Here is a 17,831-nt window from a genome sequence, read left to right as displayed (position 1 = left end):
TACATAACACACGTCTTAAACTCCCAGCCATACTGGCTTTCAGAATGAATGAGCCCAATATATGTGCCTCTCATTACATTACACTCCCCTCCCAGAGTCAGGGGTAGGAACCAGAACTCCAATATCCTACAACTTTCTACTGAATAGTTGTATGACTTCTTGCAAAATGTTTGTCAACCTCCAGCCACTAGTAGCTAGACCACATAACCAATAATAGTCATTCCTATAGTGGTAGTGGTCGAAGGTAGGGATCTGAAAATTCAGCTTTCAAACTCTGCTGATGATCCATGTCAGGAGCTTTCTGGTTGCATGTGATAGAATTTTTATTTCCAGTTCTCTCTTTTTTAATGGTTTATTTAATCCACTGTGAGAAAACAAACTTTAAAGCAGGTTTTATTTTAACAAACCATTATAATCTGCAAATTATGGTGTTACACATAAAATACAGGTGTTCCACATTTTGGTTGGTTCTTGTGCACCCTTGACACCTGTTTTCAACCCCCAGGGGATTATGACCCCAGTTTGAGAAGTCATGGTATAGGAGGAGTGGTAAATATCAAGTGTGGTAAATATCAAGATTATAATGGTGTTCACTGAAGGGGTACATAGTGCTTTGCAGTGGTATCTACTCCTCACTTGTGTTCTGGTGTGCTTCTCCCTTCACGCTTTATCTTCTGATCCAGTGTCTGCTTTCTCCCCACCCCACCCCACCCCACCCCAAACTGACAGACCTGCAATACAAGGGAATAAGTGAGTCACACAGAAAGGTAGTCTTGCAAATTTCCCATCCAGAAAGAAAGTAATAAAGTGAATCATACAGAGTTCCCAACCTGTGGCAATTTGAGTAGAGCTGGATGAACACTGCAAACATTTTTCTCTGAATATTTGTTCACAATTATAAATTAATTTGCATTCTCTGTGTTCACATACTATTAGTATTTACTTTCTGTGAATATTCTAGTGAGCAGGTTTACTTACAGGAATGTTAATGAAATTAATACATTTTAAGCAGATGTTGGAGACTATTAATGGAAAGTGAACCTTTTTTCCCCCTCTATCTGTGAGTAATCACACCAGAAATCTTATTCTAAAATTCTGGTCAGGGAAGAGAGATACATGTTGTTATGGTATAAGCCCCCACTCTGAACCTTAGCATCCAAAAGATGGGGTACCAGCATGAATCCCCCTAAGCTTAATTACCAGCTTAGATCTTGTAGTGCTGCCACCAACCAGGACATGCAGTGCCTGGTACACTCTGGTCCCCCCAAAACCTTCCCAGGGGACCCCAAGACCCAGACCCACTGGATCTTAACACAAGGAAAGTAAACCCTTTCCCCCACCATTGCCTCTCCCAGGCTTCCCCTCCCTAGGTTACCCTGGAAGATCACTGTGATTCAAACTCCTTGAATCTTAAAACAGAGAGGAATTCACTTCTCCCCCGCCCTGCTTCTCTCCCTCTCCCAGAGAGAGGGAGACAGTAATCTTAACATAGAGAGAAATCAGGCTTTTCGTCCTCCCTTCTCTCCTTCCTCCCACCAATTCCCTGGTGAGTGCAGACTCCCTCCCCTGGGGTCTTAGACAAGATAACCAAAAAATCAATCAGGTTCTAAAAAAGAAAAGCTTTTAATAAAAGAAAGAAAAAAGTAAAAGTTGCCTCTATAAAATCAAGCTGGCAAATGTTACAGGGTCTTTCAGCTTATAGACACTAGAGAAAATCCTCCCCCCAGCACAAATACAAGTTTCAGCACCAGAGATACAATCCTTTCAGCAAATACACATTTGCAAATAAAGAAAACAAACAAAAAGACTAAACTGCCTTCCTAATTGGTACTTACTAAATTGAACAGAAGAGGCTGTTTCAGAAATTTGGAGATATCTGCTTACATGTCTGGTCCCTCAGAACCCAGAGAGACAAGAGCAAAACCCAAAAGATACAAACAAAGGCTTCCCTCCACCGAGATTTGAAAGTATCTTGTCTCCTGATTGGTCCTCTGGTCAGATGTTCCAGGTTTACTGCTAGTTAACCCTTTATAGGTAAGAGAGACATTAACCCTTAACCATCTGTTTATGACACGTGATCTGTGTTCAGCCAAGACCACCATTTCTGCCATTACTTTGCTGACCCAGAAGGCCTTTCCCAGACATTTGGTTGTCACTCTGATGACATTTGTTGTGCTTATGCACATAGCAGGGGAGACTACAAGCAGGTTATCATCTCCTTTCTCATGCTACCACTCCACACCATGATCTAGAACACCTCCTCACCACCAACTAAAAATCAAGGAAACCTTTCTGGTGTCATTCCACAGCCCTCCTTGTGGAAGATAAGGATGTTCACAGAAGATGATCTGAAGCCTGGGCAGCTGCTGACATACCATACAAAAATCTAATTGATGACCTAAATGTGCAAGTACCAGACTTCTCCTCCCCATGGTGCATATGGACTAATCCATATCCACACCCAACACTAACTTACACTTACTCCATAGATGGAAAGTGAGGGAATCGCTGAACTGTGACTGTGGCATGTGGCAAACTGTTGGACACATCCCAGATGATTGCCCAACTTATGCTCATCCTGGAGGTATTGCAGCCATTCACATAGGTACCCCCTCTGCTCTAGACTGGATAAGAGACCTTAAGATCCAACTGTAGTCATGTTGTTCCTTTCATTGTTCTATTCTTGCCATACAAAAAAAAAAGTCGACAACTTGGATTTTGAATCTTCGTGATGAATTGCTCATCAATTAGTTATAGAGCAGGCATAATTAGGCAAATTATTCAAATAATGAATTAATTCAGGAAATTCATAATTTGTTCAGACACTTTGCAAAGAACACAATTTAAAATTGCCAGTAAATAAATTATTTGTCCAGGTTTAACGGTAAGTGAGGAAAGAGTTACTTTTTTTTTAAAGTGGGATTGTAAAGGTCTCGTTGAGAGATACACAGCAAAGTCATTTCTTATAAGAGAGAAATACTCCAATAACTGTCTTCAAAATAACTCAAATGAGGGAGTCTCTCTCTAAAATCAGTGAGACTTGACAGGTCAGGTTATGAAATAGTGTGATTTTGAAGGTTAAGAAATTGCTGAAATTTGTGATACAGCAGATGTGAGGCTACGTCATACCCATTCCAACAATGTTCAAAATTAAATTAATACAGTTCAAGGAAATGTCCAGTAGATTAAAAGAGCTATTTCACACTCCAAGACATGATAACATTTTTATTCAATGGAAAAGAGTATGTAAGATTGTGACATTTAGAAAGTATTAAATCAAAGGAGACACAAACTTAAAAAAAACAGAAGTGCAAAATGCACTCCGTGTTCTACAGTACAGTTCCAAATGTTATTTTAAAGAGCTTGTAAGCAAATTCCATCCTGCTCCACAGTATGCATACATTGCATATAGTCCAAACTTAACCATTCCTGAGTTTTGTTATCAGGTACTCAGATAACAGTAACAAAACATAAACCTCAATCTAACTTTTCTTCTTGAGATTGACTATGCCTAAATTTTCCATATATCTAGACTTCCCATATCTTAGTACTCTCTGCTCTTGATAAAAGTTCCCGCTCCTATCCTGACTGGTGCTAAATGAGGCCACCTACCAGTATGAGGGTACTAATTTACTCTGATCTTTAAAAAGAGTTTCAGCTTCTCAATTTAGGGTTACTCAGCAGTAAAGCCTGTTACAGAGACACTATCATCAACATTAATAGTGACCTACAATAGAAAAAGATCAACCATTTTTGCTTATGTATTATGCATAAAGATGATCTGAAAGCTTATTTTCCACACTGGTGGGATTTCTTGAAGCATTCAATGTTGGCCATACTCTGTTTTCATTGAAATCTATGATTAAATTCCAAGAATTTCTGTACCTTTATTTAATTGAGAGAGACAAGGTGGTGAGTTAATATCTTTTACTGACCAATTTATGTTGGTGAAAGACAAGCTTTTGAGCTCCACACCACACAATATTAACTTATTGTTAAAGATTTTTATCGTTAATTGATTTTCTGTTTGCAAACAAAAGGAAAAAATAAAAGAGAGTCCCAAAGGTTTATACTAAAATCTGTGTAGTAGAAAGTCTGCTAGGGTTTATCAGAGATTATTTAAATAATACTACCCACAGGTGCAGGGGTTCAACCATGTGGATTCAATTGCAGAATTATAAATAGATATTGTTTGGAAATTCTCAAATGTTTTTTGCTGAAAAATACCAATTTGTCAAAACTGAAACTGTTAATAGAAAAGGATCAGTTTCAGTAAGTTTGCCTACTCAAAAAAAAAAACTTAGAAATTGTCAATGAATAGTTTCATTTTTGGTTCAAAATTAATTAGTTTAGAACTATAAAACTTTATTAATACCAACAAAAGAAAAAAGGCCAAAATCAAAATGCATTGTTTCAAAATTATCAAAACATTTCAATTGACCCATTTATGTTATTGTTTTGGTTTGTCAATTCACTAGATTTTTTGAGATTTCAACTTTTTGTCCCGATTCAGGACTGTGCTGTGCTGGTACAACACAGATTTACTCTAGGCTGAATCTAATAAACTGAAGTTATTATAGCAAAGTAGCAGTGACATAATATACATTAATAACTGGAGTTTTCATAACCTAGCTAAACAAGTTTCTCCCAGAATGAAACTTGACCCACAATCTCAGGCTGAGAGTAAATATTTTGCCTAACTTGAAAATGTTTGGGTCTTATTATACAAATAATAATAATAAAAAGTTTGGCCAACTGCTTTGCTTATAGGAATAAAAATATAAACACTCTGCATAAGAAGATTGTGACATTTGACACAATGATTAAGTTTAGTCAAAGACATAAAACACTAATCCATCTTTTGATGTTGATATTGCTTAACATGAAAGGCAGGAAACACATTATTCAACCTTTGATGTTATGTGCGGGAAATGAGGAAGAGATCTTCATAAGTAATGTATAACCAACATTTGTATATTCTGCAGAAATTGGAAGTTTTACTCGTTAAGAGAGCAAGCTTTAATGAGTAAAATGCACCAAAACATCAGTAAATAGCAGATGCATACTGTATTCAGGTATGAATAAATTATGTGAGTCACAGTAGCTTACAGCAGCACATATAGATGCAGTTCAAGATTATGTGCGATGAAACAGTCTCTCCCTGTCTCCTCTCCAAAAATAAAGAAAAGGTGAACTTCTATTTTTGTCCCTCCTCCTTTAATTGAAGGCAAGCCTAGAGATATCAGATAACTACTAACTTTGCCAGTAATGTTTGATGTTATTGATCTAGCTACCATTTGTGACTATAGAGACCACTTGTAGACTCATAGACTTACAGACTTCAAGCGATGCTGGGAGTGGGCGGGGCGAAGTGGAGCAACCTGGGGTGGCTGCTGCCACTTCCAGCCGGTGAGTGAGGGCCCGACCCCCACTGCTGGTGCCAGGGCCCCTGGTAACCCTCTGGGCCAGCCTGCCCCTCCCTCCCGCCCCACATCCTAACCCACCCCCACTGGGCCAGCCTAGCACCCCCCGCACAACACACACAGAGCCATCCCTAGGGTATGACAATTTGGGATGGCCACCATGGGGTCCCCCAAAGCGCAGGGCCCCATAGGGATGGCTCTGGTAGGTAGTCTCATCATACCATCCCCTCTGAACACTTATCAAGCTTAATCGTGAACCCCACTGCTCCCCTTCGAAGGCTGTTCCAGAACTTTACTCCTCTGATGGTTAGAAACCTTCATCTACATTGGCACTTAACTCCTCTCCCTCCCTGGTACCCCTCTGATGGGTTTATAAAGAGCAATCATATCTCCCCTCAGTCTACTTTTGGTTAGATCAAAGAGCTTGGCTTTTTTAGGTCTCATCCCATAAGGCAGGTTTTCCATTCCTTGGATCATTCTAGTAACCCTTCTCTGCACCTGTTCCGGTTTGAATTCATCTTTCTTAAACATGGGAGACCAGAACTGCACATAGTATTACAGATGAGGTCTCACCAGTTCCTTGTATAAAGGTACTAACAGTTCCATTTCTCTAGTGGAAATACCTTGCCTGATGCATCCTAGGACTGCATTAGCCTTTTTTACAGACACATCACATTGGTGGCTCATAGTCATCCAGTGATCAACTAATATACCCACATCATTCTTCTACTTGTAATAGAGACCTTGGGGGTGAGGTAACTTAGTGGTTAGCACACCTAGTATCCCCTCCTGATGGATTGGTCAAACAGGCCTGATTCTCCTTTAATCAGAGGTGCAGTCAGGGATGAAAGTAATTTAAAGGACTTACCAGTACACCGGAGTCCTGAGCAGGGGCGTGGCCTCAGCCAGAAGAGGTGAGGCCTTTCAAGATTTAGAGGCCCTGGGACTCTGGCTGTGGCTGGGAGCCCCAGGACCTTTATATCACCCCAGAGCTACCAGCTACAGAGGTGGCTGGGAGCCCAGAGGCTCAGGGGTGAATTAAACAGCCTGGGGCTCCAGCCACCACGGAGCTCCGGGCCTTTTAAATCACTGCGGAAGCCTTGCCACCACTACCCTGGGGTGGCAGGGCTCAGACTAGGGCTGGGGTAGCGGCTGCAGGGCTCTGGTGGTGATTTAAAGGGCCCGGGGCTCCAGCCACTGTGGGGAGCCCGGCTCGGGTGGGGATTTAAAAGGCCCAGTTCTCCTGTCACTGCAGGGAGCCCTGGGCCCTTTAAAGCGTTTTAAAGGGCCCGGGCTCCCCTCAGGGGCCGGAGCTCCGGGACCTTTAAATCTCCACCTAAGCCTGGCTGCCGGAGCTCTGGCAATGATTTAAAGGGCCCGGGGCTCCCCACAGTGGCTGGAGCCCTGGGTCCTTTAAATCACCACCAGAGAAGCCGGTCTAGTCCGGCAAGACATACTGGCTCTTGCCGGTACGCCGTACCTGACCGTACCAGCTTACTTTCACCTCTGTTTCTGAGTTACTCTCCCTACATCATTTCCTACTGCTGCTTTTCTCTTCCTGCTCCCAGTACCAGATAAGGTGAGGAGAAAGAGAAAAGGTAACCAAACCAGCAGCCCCAACTGGGCTCAGTTTATAGTCTTACTCCCTCCGGGGGGGTGTCTTCAGCACCCCTGTCACGAGCCTTCAGAGTAGGTCTGTCCTCCCAAACCACCCTCCTTCTGAGTTTGTGCAATTTGAGTATGTTCTGTGGGCCTTCCTGGACCTAGCACTGTCTTTAACTCCATCTTCCCCAGTATGGGGTTTATATACCCCATGCACTCCTGTCTTTCGTATAATCATGTTCTCCCATCTTTCTTCTTTTTTTTGTCTTTATGTACACATCATGTTTTGACTAAACCTTAGATTGTGAGCTCTTTGGGGCACTGACTGTCCTTGTTTTGTTTGTTTGTAGGGCAGTTAGTATAATGGGGCTCTCTGATCCTGGATTAGGGTTCTTAGGTAGTAGAACAAAACCAATATTAATATTTAATGCATTTTGATATACTGGCACCAAATACGTTATAAGCAGAAGAAGTCAAAACAATTGACTTTTTTTTGATGACAAGCAGGAAAAAAGTTAATTTTTCATGCTATTTTTTACTTCTTCCCAAAGAAGGCTCTAATTACAAGTACTGTAACAGCTTTCAGATTGGCTCTATCCTACTGTGATTTCAGCTGCAAAAGTCCCATTCAAGTAAACATAATTTTTAAAATTCAAATTGATTTGAGGGTGGCTCATTTATCTCAAAAGATAGAGCTTTCTCTGCAAGAAGTTAGACCAGAAACTCTCTAGTTCCAGAGATGAAGCCCTTAAAGCGAACTGAGGCTAGATCTTAAGAGGGATCAGTGGAAATCAGGCACCTAAAAATCTTCTGAGGATCTGGGCCTCTGATTCCTGTTCAACAAGATACTTGAGTACATGCCTCAATGGGACTACTTGTGTGCTTACAATGGGCCACCTGCTTATGGTTCTTGCTGAATCCGGGCCTAAGTGAAAAATATCATACAAAGGTGACTGATTCAAAAATATTTTATGTAATTTTATAAAGTGACTAAGTGATTAATAAACAATACTTTATAAAGAATCAATTATTTTAATGAGGGTTAGATCGGGCACTTAGAGTGAAATCCTGACTGCATTGAGGGGAGTTTTGCCACTGACTTAAGTGGAGACAGGATTTCACCCATAGTGTTTATGAACATTAATAATTTTGAGTAGTGAAGTCTTCTGTTTTTCCGCAAAACAGGAATCAGACCAGTACACTGTGAACAGGGAAAGTTTTCCCCATACCACCCTTCCAATGTACCTTGTTTCTGGTGTGAGAGAGGAGTTTGTATATTCAATTAGTCCTAGCCTTTCTGCTAAAATTGTCAAAAACAATACCATCACTGCACATTATGGTCTGTGTGGGGATGGGAGGTGCAGTACTTCATGCCATTCAATCTCCATTTCTGTAAGGTTTTAATTCTCTTGATAGCGCTAAGCACACTAATCATGAAATATGTTGCATAGGGATACTGAAGAGGGATTTTTATGTGGGAAAATTTTCAGATAGATCACACTTAAATAATGCAATACATTTACATGTCATGTGTTATGCATAATATTTCTTGACCTTTGGCCTATTATCTATACTGACATTTAAATTAAGCCTTTCTCCCACAATCCATAATTTCCTCCTACTTGAACCAACGGTGAAGTCATCATGCAGAATTCATGGCATCACAATTACCATGACAACACAGTGATATCAAAGCCTCCGCTTTATGCTCTCATTATAACAGGAGAAGGCACTTGTTTGACAGCAGAATTGGGTGAACTGTTCAGTCATTATAGCCTTCTTCCTGTTTGTGAATTGTCTGCAAACATACTAAGATTTTTATTAATTTATTTGCTATTCCAATTTTCTCACTGTATTCTTTTTCCAAAGAAGTTTTAGTCTATGGATTTGTTTGCCAACTGTTCACTGCAAATATTCTTTAAAATATTCAGTATGCACAATTCAACAGTCAAATAGTATGATTGGGTACCTAAGTCACATGGAATAAACCTTTATAAATTAATTCTGCTTCTACCCAAAAGACATTTTATTTCAGCAGTAGTCTTGAAATTTACTTTCTGCAAATGTTTGCAAAAACAAAACTTTACGGCACTTTTAATTTGCTTTTGGCAATTAAATGTGCACAGACAAAGTGTCTATTTAGAAGCAGATACTCAAGAATAATTTTCTCTCTCTATTCTCCCAGCTCTGGTTGTGGGGTAGAATTTTCTTAACAAGACACAAATACCTGCAACAATAGCAAGGAAGATACAGAAAATTACTACAGAAGAAAGCTGCTGTTCATGTTTTTATTTTAAAATAAATGTTCTCTTGTAGATCTGCCCCATTGTGAAAGGCTGTCTTTAAAATAATTTTGCATATTGATGTATGCAATTGATTTGTTTATAATGGGACCAACTTGAACTTAAATTTATGCATTGGCTTAACTTCAGCATCTTAAATAAGATATGTACAATAGAGTATCTGAATTTGAACATACTTATATAGAAATCCTATAGGCTATAAAGGTTTTTGAGTTGTTGTTTTGTTAAAACACTGACCATATATCAAATCCTGAGATCCAGGATTTTTACTCAGGAAAAACTTCATTTGTACAACATTCTGCAATATACCAAGTACCAGTTGAACATTCTAAATTCCAGTTGTGCATGCTCAGCTCCTCAAAAGAGCTGTCTCAACAGGAGTTTGCTAGATTTGTCCCTACTTATTTAGAGTGAAATCCTGGCTCCACAGAAGTCAATGGGAGTTTTGCCATTGACTTCAATGAGGCCAAGATTTTACCCATGGTTTCTCTCTCAATGTAACACAATAAAAATTGTGATGCCACAAGACAACATCAATATAGTTTTATTTACTAGTGGGAAGATAAAATAAATTAGGAGGAACAAATGTTCCTGGTTCTCAAAAGTCGAAATACTCAGTGTTGGTTTTTCAAATAAAAATACTTCTCGGTGGGTAAGCAAAAATAATATACACCAACTCAGTGCTGTTAGAGAATGAGCATACCCCAACACTCACTATCATGCTGACATTCTGAAACATGCGAAAGCATTTAGTAAAATGCAAATTCCAGTAAAATTTGTTAGAGATGAGTGCCTCAAATGACATGATCCTGAAATTGCACATTGAATTAAACTTAAAATACATAAAAAGGCTGTGTGTAAATAACATTGACACTTTACGAGCTGGAAGGAGGGGGATTATAAATATGGTTGTGACGTGATTCTGTCCTACAAACTCTAGCTTTACCATATATAGTATATCAAGAATAATATTATAGGACTCTTTGTGGATGCAGAACAAACTCCTCTCCCATTGGAAAAGAATACTATTTTCTGTGGTTATTATAAAGCGCCAAAGAATTTTCTTAAAACATTTTACCACAATCAGGTGTCCATTTTCTTATCCCTAGGCTTCTTAACTCTTATGAATATCAATGGTGGCTATGTTTGCATGAGGAAAAGAAATTAGAGAGTCCTTATTGTTTTTGTTCTGATAAAATGAAATGTTCTTTCTCCATGTTAAAATTATCTTTTATACTGTTGGTCTGTAATATGGGGAAAGCAGAGATTAGTGACTAAACGAGTCCTGAATTGTTTTTTTTCCCTTTGTGATACAGGGCCAAATCCTGCTCCAACTGATATCAGTGGCTAACTCCCATAGACTTCAATTGGAGCAGGAGCGGATATTTAGTTGTCAATCTTGCTAATGTATGACCAATTACATCTGTAGTCAGGCTGGATAGAAAACCTTCTCATCTAGTATACCACCTCGTGCACCCTGCATTTATGAGCAACAGTCACCTCATATGCTAATGAACAGTCAAACCCATATGCAGGCAAATTAATATCAGTAAATGCTTATTTAATTTATACTTATAGGCATCTAAAGACAAATGTTTCTGTCACAAGCAGCCATTATCAAAACTGTCTTAACCAATTGGTCCTTAGGTGCCTGTAAGCACAAAATTTGATGAATTTTAACTGGATATTTGACTTGGTATTTCACATTATCATTATATCATGATCTGTGCATGGATTTATTGAACATGGGATGCTGAGATAGATTTTACATTATTTGAAGTGGTTTCTGTAGGGCAACTGCTTGTATTTATATCCCACAAATTAATATTTATCTCCGACATGGTATCAGAGGAGTAGCTACTAAGATTTGATGGCTCTTTTGACATTTTTAGAATATGGAATGCTGAACATTAACATTCCACTCAGTTGTAAACATGATTCCCTAAGGGACGATGATATCCAATTAATTGGACTACTGTATTTCCTTGTAAATGGCATCTCCTATGGATTATTACAGTGATAGTGAAGCATTATAACTTAACAGGACACAATGGAGATGCAGCTGTATCTGTTAAAGCAGGAGAATCATGAGTCCGGGAGGTGCACTTACCTATCTTGGTGATGGTATATCAGACAATGGAAAAAGATACATGCCTGCTGTTCAGCTTTTTGGAGAGAACTATGGGCAATAGAAAGCGGTTGTCAGACAGATGGCTATTAGAGGATAATTTGATGGAACCCCATTGAATAAAATGCATACTTTGCCTGTAAGCACATAAGAGAAGAATTCCTTCTCCAGAAGAAGCATCAATACAGGGTCATGTAACTCATTTTGGTCCAGGGACTTGATCTGGATGTGTTGCCCCATAAAATCTAAAGGAAAAAACAGTAAAATGGACAGACATGTCTAGGAGGTTCCATGCCCTGTACCAAAGCACTTGGGGGAAAATGGTTTTATTGGTTTTGGATATATCACATCATGTCAATAAAGTGTTCTTGCATAAGAGCTGGTTATAGCTTTCTGGGCTGGAATAAAGGAAGAAACAATCCAGGCAAGCCCAAATGATGGAGGATAGGAAACCATAGATGAGGAAGATCCACTAGAGCAGAAAAGAAGTTTTCTTCTACCCCAGCAATGTAGGAGAAGAAACCTCACCTTGCTCATGGATTACCTAAGCAAGGCACCTGTTGGGCCCAACTCAGCAATACTATCCGAGACTGAACCAAGCCAAGCCCAGGGCCAATAAAAAGTTTTAGTGAAGCTGGGTAACCTCTGGCTATGTACTATGAGAGTCAAGCTTTTAGCTGTAATTGGAAATAGAGAGGCCATGACAATATGTGATGTTTGAACACACAAAGGGATGAATGTGGACTAGACATAAGGAGGGCATCACTTTGTGTGGTGCAATCTAGATTAGTGAGGGGTTGTGTCACCACCTGCTCTGCAATCTTGTTTGCTTCACAATGCTTTGCTGCTGTAGCTCTCAACCTGGGCCAAAGAGCATCCAGGTGACATCCCGAGTGTCTATGTATAGCTGCAGCATACCAGCAACATTCCAGTCACACTCTGGCTTCCATCAGCCTTGGTTACCACTTGCAGGGTGATCCCAACACACTCCCAGATTTTCCCCCAAAAAGGTGTGTTTTGATCTGTCCAACCCTCTCCTGGACAGTTCAGGTATTAGAGGTCATCTGGTCCTTTTTGCTACTTTAACTGCAGTTACCAAACAATTCAGTTTAAAACACAAACACTGGATTAGTTTAGATTAAAGAATAAAACAAGTTTAACTACAAAGAGAGAGATTTTAAATACAAGCATAGGCATTAAGGTGAGATATGGTTACAAGAGAAATAAATATAAAACACTTTCTAGTAGCTAAAACATAACAAACGAGACTTGGTTCAAGGTAAAATCCTTACCACATGTTCCCAGCAACACTGCTAACCAAATTTTCATGTTGGGATCCCTCCCAAAGTCAAACGGATGGTTCCTTTGTCATCTTAGGTGAAAGAGAGAGAGAGAAAAAAAACTGGATGAGAAAAATGATAACAGTGGGCTGTTTTTGCCCCTCACTTTTATAGTCCACTCACCCTTAGAAATGCATTTTCCTGAGGGTTATCCCTAGATAAAGTTCCTTCCAGCTGTGAGGATGGAGACATGGAGTCTCGTAGTGAAAGAAGTTCTATGCTGTTTGCTAAAATGCAGATGTGACCCTTCTGCCAGGTGAAGTAAGCAGCAACAAGGGCCAGGTTCAGTATCCAGGGGTTCCTTTTCAACAATACAACACAAAACCAGCTCGAGCTCCAACCCAGTGACCGGGGACAATTACACACCACCCCTTGGGCGCTTCCAAGAGGTAATACTTCCCCTTTCACAAGCACAGAGATTGAGTGTAACATAAACTTTTAATAAAAAGCAGGAATTAACTCAGCATTCATTTGGGAAAACACTGCAACTAGGACTCAAACACAAACCATGAGCAAAAGACCAACCCCCAAGTAAGTTGGGCAGTGTCCTTTTCCCCTCAGGGTCTTAAGTCCAGCAACCCAAGAGTACCTTTAGCGTGCCTGTCCCTTCTTTGTATCCCACTCACCGTTGCTGTCCTTGGCCAGTGCAGCCTCAGAGTTCAGAGGTTCATCTGCAGAGTTCACCTCTCACCCTGTGTAGAAGGCAGGGGACGGGGAGTAAGGAGGCATCTTACACGCTGCACTGCTCAGGCACTTGCTCGTCGCCCCAACAGCCGATTGCCACACGTCTGTGGGGCTCTGCTCTGGCCCTCTCCACCAGCTTCTCTGCTGGCTGCTTACCATGCCTCTCCACCAACCACCTAGCCACTTCCCTCACTCTCCACTAGCCCTCCCCACCCCCACTTAACACAGCTCTCAGTGGTTTCAGTCGTTAGTGTGAGAGCCTCACTGCTGGTGCACACTGGGCAGTTTCTTACAATATAGACACTATCCCAAAATAGATCTAATAGTTAGACCTAGATATCAGTGATTTCAGCTCTAGAGCATATAAAAGACGACTCTCAATTGAGTCTAAATTAGCTCTTTTATTATACCATGAAAAGAGTCAAACAATCAATCACCCCCACCCCTCCTCAGCTCATTGAGCTTAGGAACCCATATCTCCTGCCTAGTGAGTGCTATTCAGTTGAATGTGAGTCCCTCCATTGGGGTATGCCAGGTACAGTTCTGCTGCCCTCTGTTCACATAACAAGTATAGCAACCTTGAGTACTCCTGCCCCAATAATAAGGAGGCTGGGGATCCAACACCAGCCACAAATGATCATTTGGGTAAGCAGTCCCATCATGTTGAGCATCTAGGCAGGGTGAGAGTGTGTCTATGCAAACAAGATCAGCTTCTGAATTCCCCCCCCAAGCTTACCACTAGATATCAGGGGAGAGCTCATCCAGACTCTGCTTACACAGATTGATCTGTTCCTTCTTCCCTCCGTTGCCAAAGGATGGTCACTTGACTGGTGATTGCCAATCAACTTTGATGACATCTGGCAGGATGCATCATCCTGTCCTTTGTCTTGGAGAAGCAGGTTTACCCCTTCCCCAAACTTGACTGGTAACCACATTTCAGTCATAATTTCAGTTTCTGTTCCTATCTTTACATACAATGTTGCTATACATATTTCCCCATGATATTACTGACCATTATTTTTCAAATGATATCTCACAAGGAATATTTTGTACAAAGAGAATAGTGTGTAAATACAGGGATGAATTTGGTCACAAATTATCCACCTCATTTTGGTCTTTGAGAAAGAATTAGGCAAGACCCAGGAGGATTATCAGGAAAGGATCAATGTGGTAATAAGAAATTTAACCCAGTTGTTGTCCAGGATGCTTAAGAACCAGCCAATCCAGTCATGGGAAGGTTAAATCAACCAAAACTCCCAATCAGAGGTGAATATAAGTTGTTGTTGCTGCTGCCGTTTTTTGTTTTGAGTAGCATACTAGTACAGTTTTTCAATGAGACATAAAATACTGACCATATTTTTCACCAAAACATTTACCCCACAATTGTAATACACTCTAGATTGTAGCAATTTTTAGGTGTTTTATTTTCAGTATGCCTTAGAGCAGTGTTCCTCATACAGTGAAACAGGCCCCATTGTTGATGTGTAACAACACTTTCAAGAAGCTGCAGTGCAAAATCCAAGAAATTCATTGGGATAGGGTAACATTTTAGAGAAGTGTGGTTCTTACGTCCATCGGTCAGTGGCTTTTAGCTTTCAATTATAGCCAAACTTACCCTTTAAGCAAGAGCTAAACAAATCTTAGCCACAATAACAGTCTTCAGAGTAGCAGCCGTGTTAGTCTGTATCTGTTAAACACACATGCACTTTCTCCTTTCCCATCTAGTTTTTCTCTGTGACCCTGTGATAACATGTATTAAAATACAATGGATGCTGTAAACTATAGTTTGTATTTAAACAAATGTGGCTGCAGTACTGAGGTGGGAAGTTAGTAAATATGGTGGGATAACTTTCCGCTCCCTTCTAAATAACAGGCATTGTATGTGTTTTGTAATTGTCGGTGGAGCTGTTGTTTACAGAGTGAGTAAATAAGAAATAATAACACAGAGATGATCAGGACAGCTCTGACCTGATCCTCAAATTAGCTGTACACTTTCCTCCCTCTTCTTTCCAAAATGATCTTCTACATTCTGTTCAATTCAGGCTCTCATCATATATCCATCACTATAATATCTAAGCATCTTTCAAGAATGAGTTAAACAAAGTGCCTAACATTTGTCATGTGGGCTTTGTTCTCCATAACCCTCCTCCTCCTGAGGAAATTTGTGTGTTTTAAGGCGATATTCTGTTCTGTTTTTGTGAAGCCATGGAAAAAAAAGATCTGTACCAAAAAGTGGTGAGTTCTGAGGTAGTGCTTAGTTCCCATGGAATGAGTTCCACAGTCTCAGACCTGCCCTTAAAAGGCTCTATTTGCAGCAGGGATGAGATTCATCTTTGCACTAGACAATTCTATTGTGTTAGTTATTGGGAGCAGCCAAGGACCCAGAGTGTAAAGTGATCTTTTACCTATCCTGGGCCCAGGCCATAATATCCGAGCACCTTAAAATAAAGGACTGAGACATTAAACTTGAGCTATGGGAAGCCAGTGGAATGAGCACAAGAAAGGGTGATGTGGTTGTGAATGCAAGCTACTGTATTCTGTAGGTGTCTAAGGGCTAATACTTTCAAGCCCAGGGACGTTGAAATACTATTGCTAAACCAGCCTTGTATTACCAAGGATAGGTCAGCAGCAGCAGCAAGGATGGGCTCCAGTCTCTTAGCTAGTCAGAGACAGTAAATCCATTTCCAATGAATGCTGCTGTGTGAGAACTCAGCATCAGTGAGAAGTCCAGAAGAACTCCTAAACTGCAAACTGACTTGACAAGTTGTTAGATTTCCTTTAAGTTTCTATTTTTGCCTGGTATTTTCTTGTGCAAGCCCTATGGCCAGAAACTCCAAAGGAAAATGAATCACCATAACTACATTTGGACTTGTATTTTTTGGGGCAAAAAGATCATTTCCAAGCAGCAGGACCTCGATGCCAAGGTGATATGTACTCTTTGCTCCCATTCCATGAGGATCTTGCTGCTAGAGACAATGCAGACTGAGGACTTTGCTGCAAGAGCCATTGCAGAGGAGTTCATAGTGAGAGATAACACACAGGACAGCAACAGAACTTTCCTGAGGCATCACCCACCCAGCACCTTAATAAAGCTGAATCACTAAACTGGGTTAGGTGTTCGTGCCAGACAAGCAGTTTCTTGGGTAGAGACAGACCTTTAAAAAGACACTTGCTCTACTGCTGTTCACTGATCCCAATTTCTTGGATGGGTGAAGTGGTGTTGTCAAGAGAGTATTACCTGTGGGGTATTCTCTCTGGAAGGAGGGAAGGGAGTTAGATGGACTACTGCCAAAGTTACTGAGGGAGGGGACTTTTATTTTCAAATGTATTCTGTTGCTGTGTTTTCTGAAGTTTATCATTGTGTTCCTTTCCCCTAATAAAGATTTCCTTGTGTGAGCCTCAGACACAAGTCTTGGAGCCTTTGCGAGTGAGGTAAATTCTGCCAGTTAAGAGCACCCACAAAGGGAGTGTTTAGTTTTCTGAGGTTTCTGGGTGATAGGTGGGTGGATTATTTGCTAAGAGGTGCCCGAGAGCTATTGTATGTATGTCACTGTAAGCAAAAAAAGCAGCAAAGAATCCTGTGGCACCTTATAGACTTACAGACGTTTTGGAGCATGAGCTTTCGTGGGTGAATACCCACTTCCTCAGATGAGGAAGATGTTAGTCTATAAGGTGCCACAGGATTCTTTGCTGCTTTTACAGATCCAGACTAACACGGCTACCCCTCTGATACTAAGCAAAAAAGTGACTGTAAATTAGAGTGAAACTAATGAAGCAGTTTTTATATTTCAAGCTGGGGGAAACAGAAAGGTAAACAGATTAAGTGGTAAAGGAAGCTCGAATTTAAATTTTTTCCCATCTGCAATAATATTGGCCTTATTGAGAATACAAAGTTTTGGTAAAAAAAAAATAGCTACATGATTTTTAACTGATCTTTTAAAATTCACATATTTCTGGACATATCAGCTATTCAGTTCTTTCCAATGCGGTTCCTTTAAGAAGTAAAAAGGGGAAGTGACTGCTGGCAAAGCAGTCCATGAAGAGACTGGGGTAATAACTCTTCGAGGACCAGAATGAAAACATAGGGGCCTCCATTTTCCCATGGAGTAGCAAAACACAAACAAGTTGTGCAGTACAAAACGGCCTGCACTACAGCGCGCATTCCCCCCCCCCGTCCCGCTCCCAAGGCATCCAGCAGAATTACAGCCACAAATAAAATGGGGTGCAAATACACAAAGTCGTTTACAAAGTTTGTGAGCCCACCTGTTTGCTATAGGATGCTACAGCCCTGCTGCTCCCTGCTGGATACGAACTGCAAGAGCCTCGGTTGGGGTCAGCTGTTTAAAGTGAC

At 40.6% G+C, this 17,831-nt stretch overlaps 1 long non-coding RNA gene across 3 annotated transcripts; it reads right to left on the bottom strand.

Moving 5' to 3' along the window:
* Window positions 1–347: 347 nt before the first annotated feature.
* LOC115645774 lies at window positions 348–17,831 on the bottom strand. Of its 3 annotated transcripts, none has more exons than XR_003998820.1 (5): window positions 17,744–17,831; window positions 12,749–12,828; window positions 11,589–11,701; window positions 11,439–11,507; window positions 348–731 (listed from the first exon to the last, which is right to left on the bottom strand). It is a non-coding gene; the product is annotated as an uncharacterized LOC115645774 (long non-coding RNA). The 3 variants fall into 3 exon arrangements; XR_003998818.1 differs by lacking the exon at window positions 348–731 and adding an exon at window positions 9,034–9,252; XR_003998819.1 differs by lacking the exons at window positions 348–731; window positions 17,744–17,831 and adding exons at window positions 9,034–9,252; window positions 13,423–13,462.

Source organism: Gopherus evgoodei, chromosome 2 (assembly GCF_007399415.2).
Source record: "Gopherus evgoodei ecotype Sinaloan lineage chromosome 2, rGopEvg1_v1.p, whole genome shotgun sequence".
NCBI lineage: Eukaryota > Metazoa > Chordata > Testudines > Testudinidae > Gopherus > Gopherus evgoodei.
Note: the sequence above shows the minus strand (reverse complement) of the source record. Positions and strands in the feature narration are given on the sequence as shown.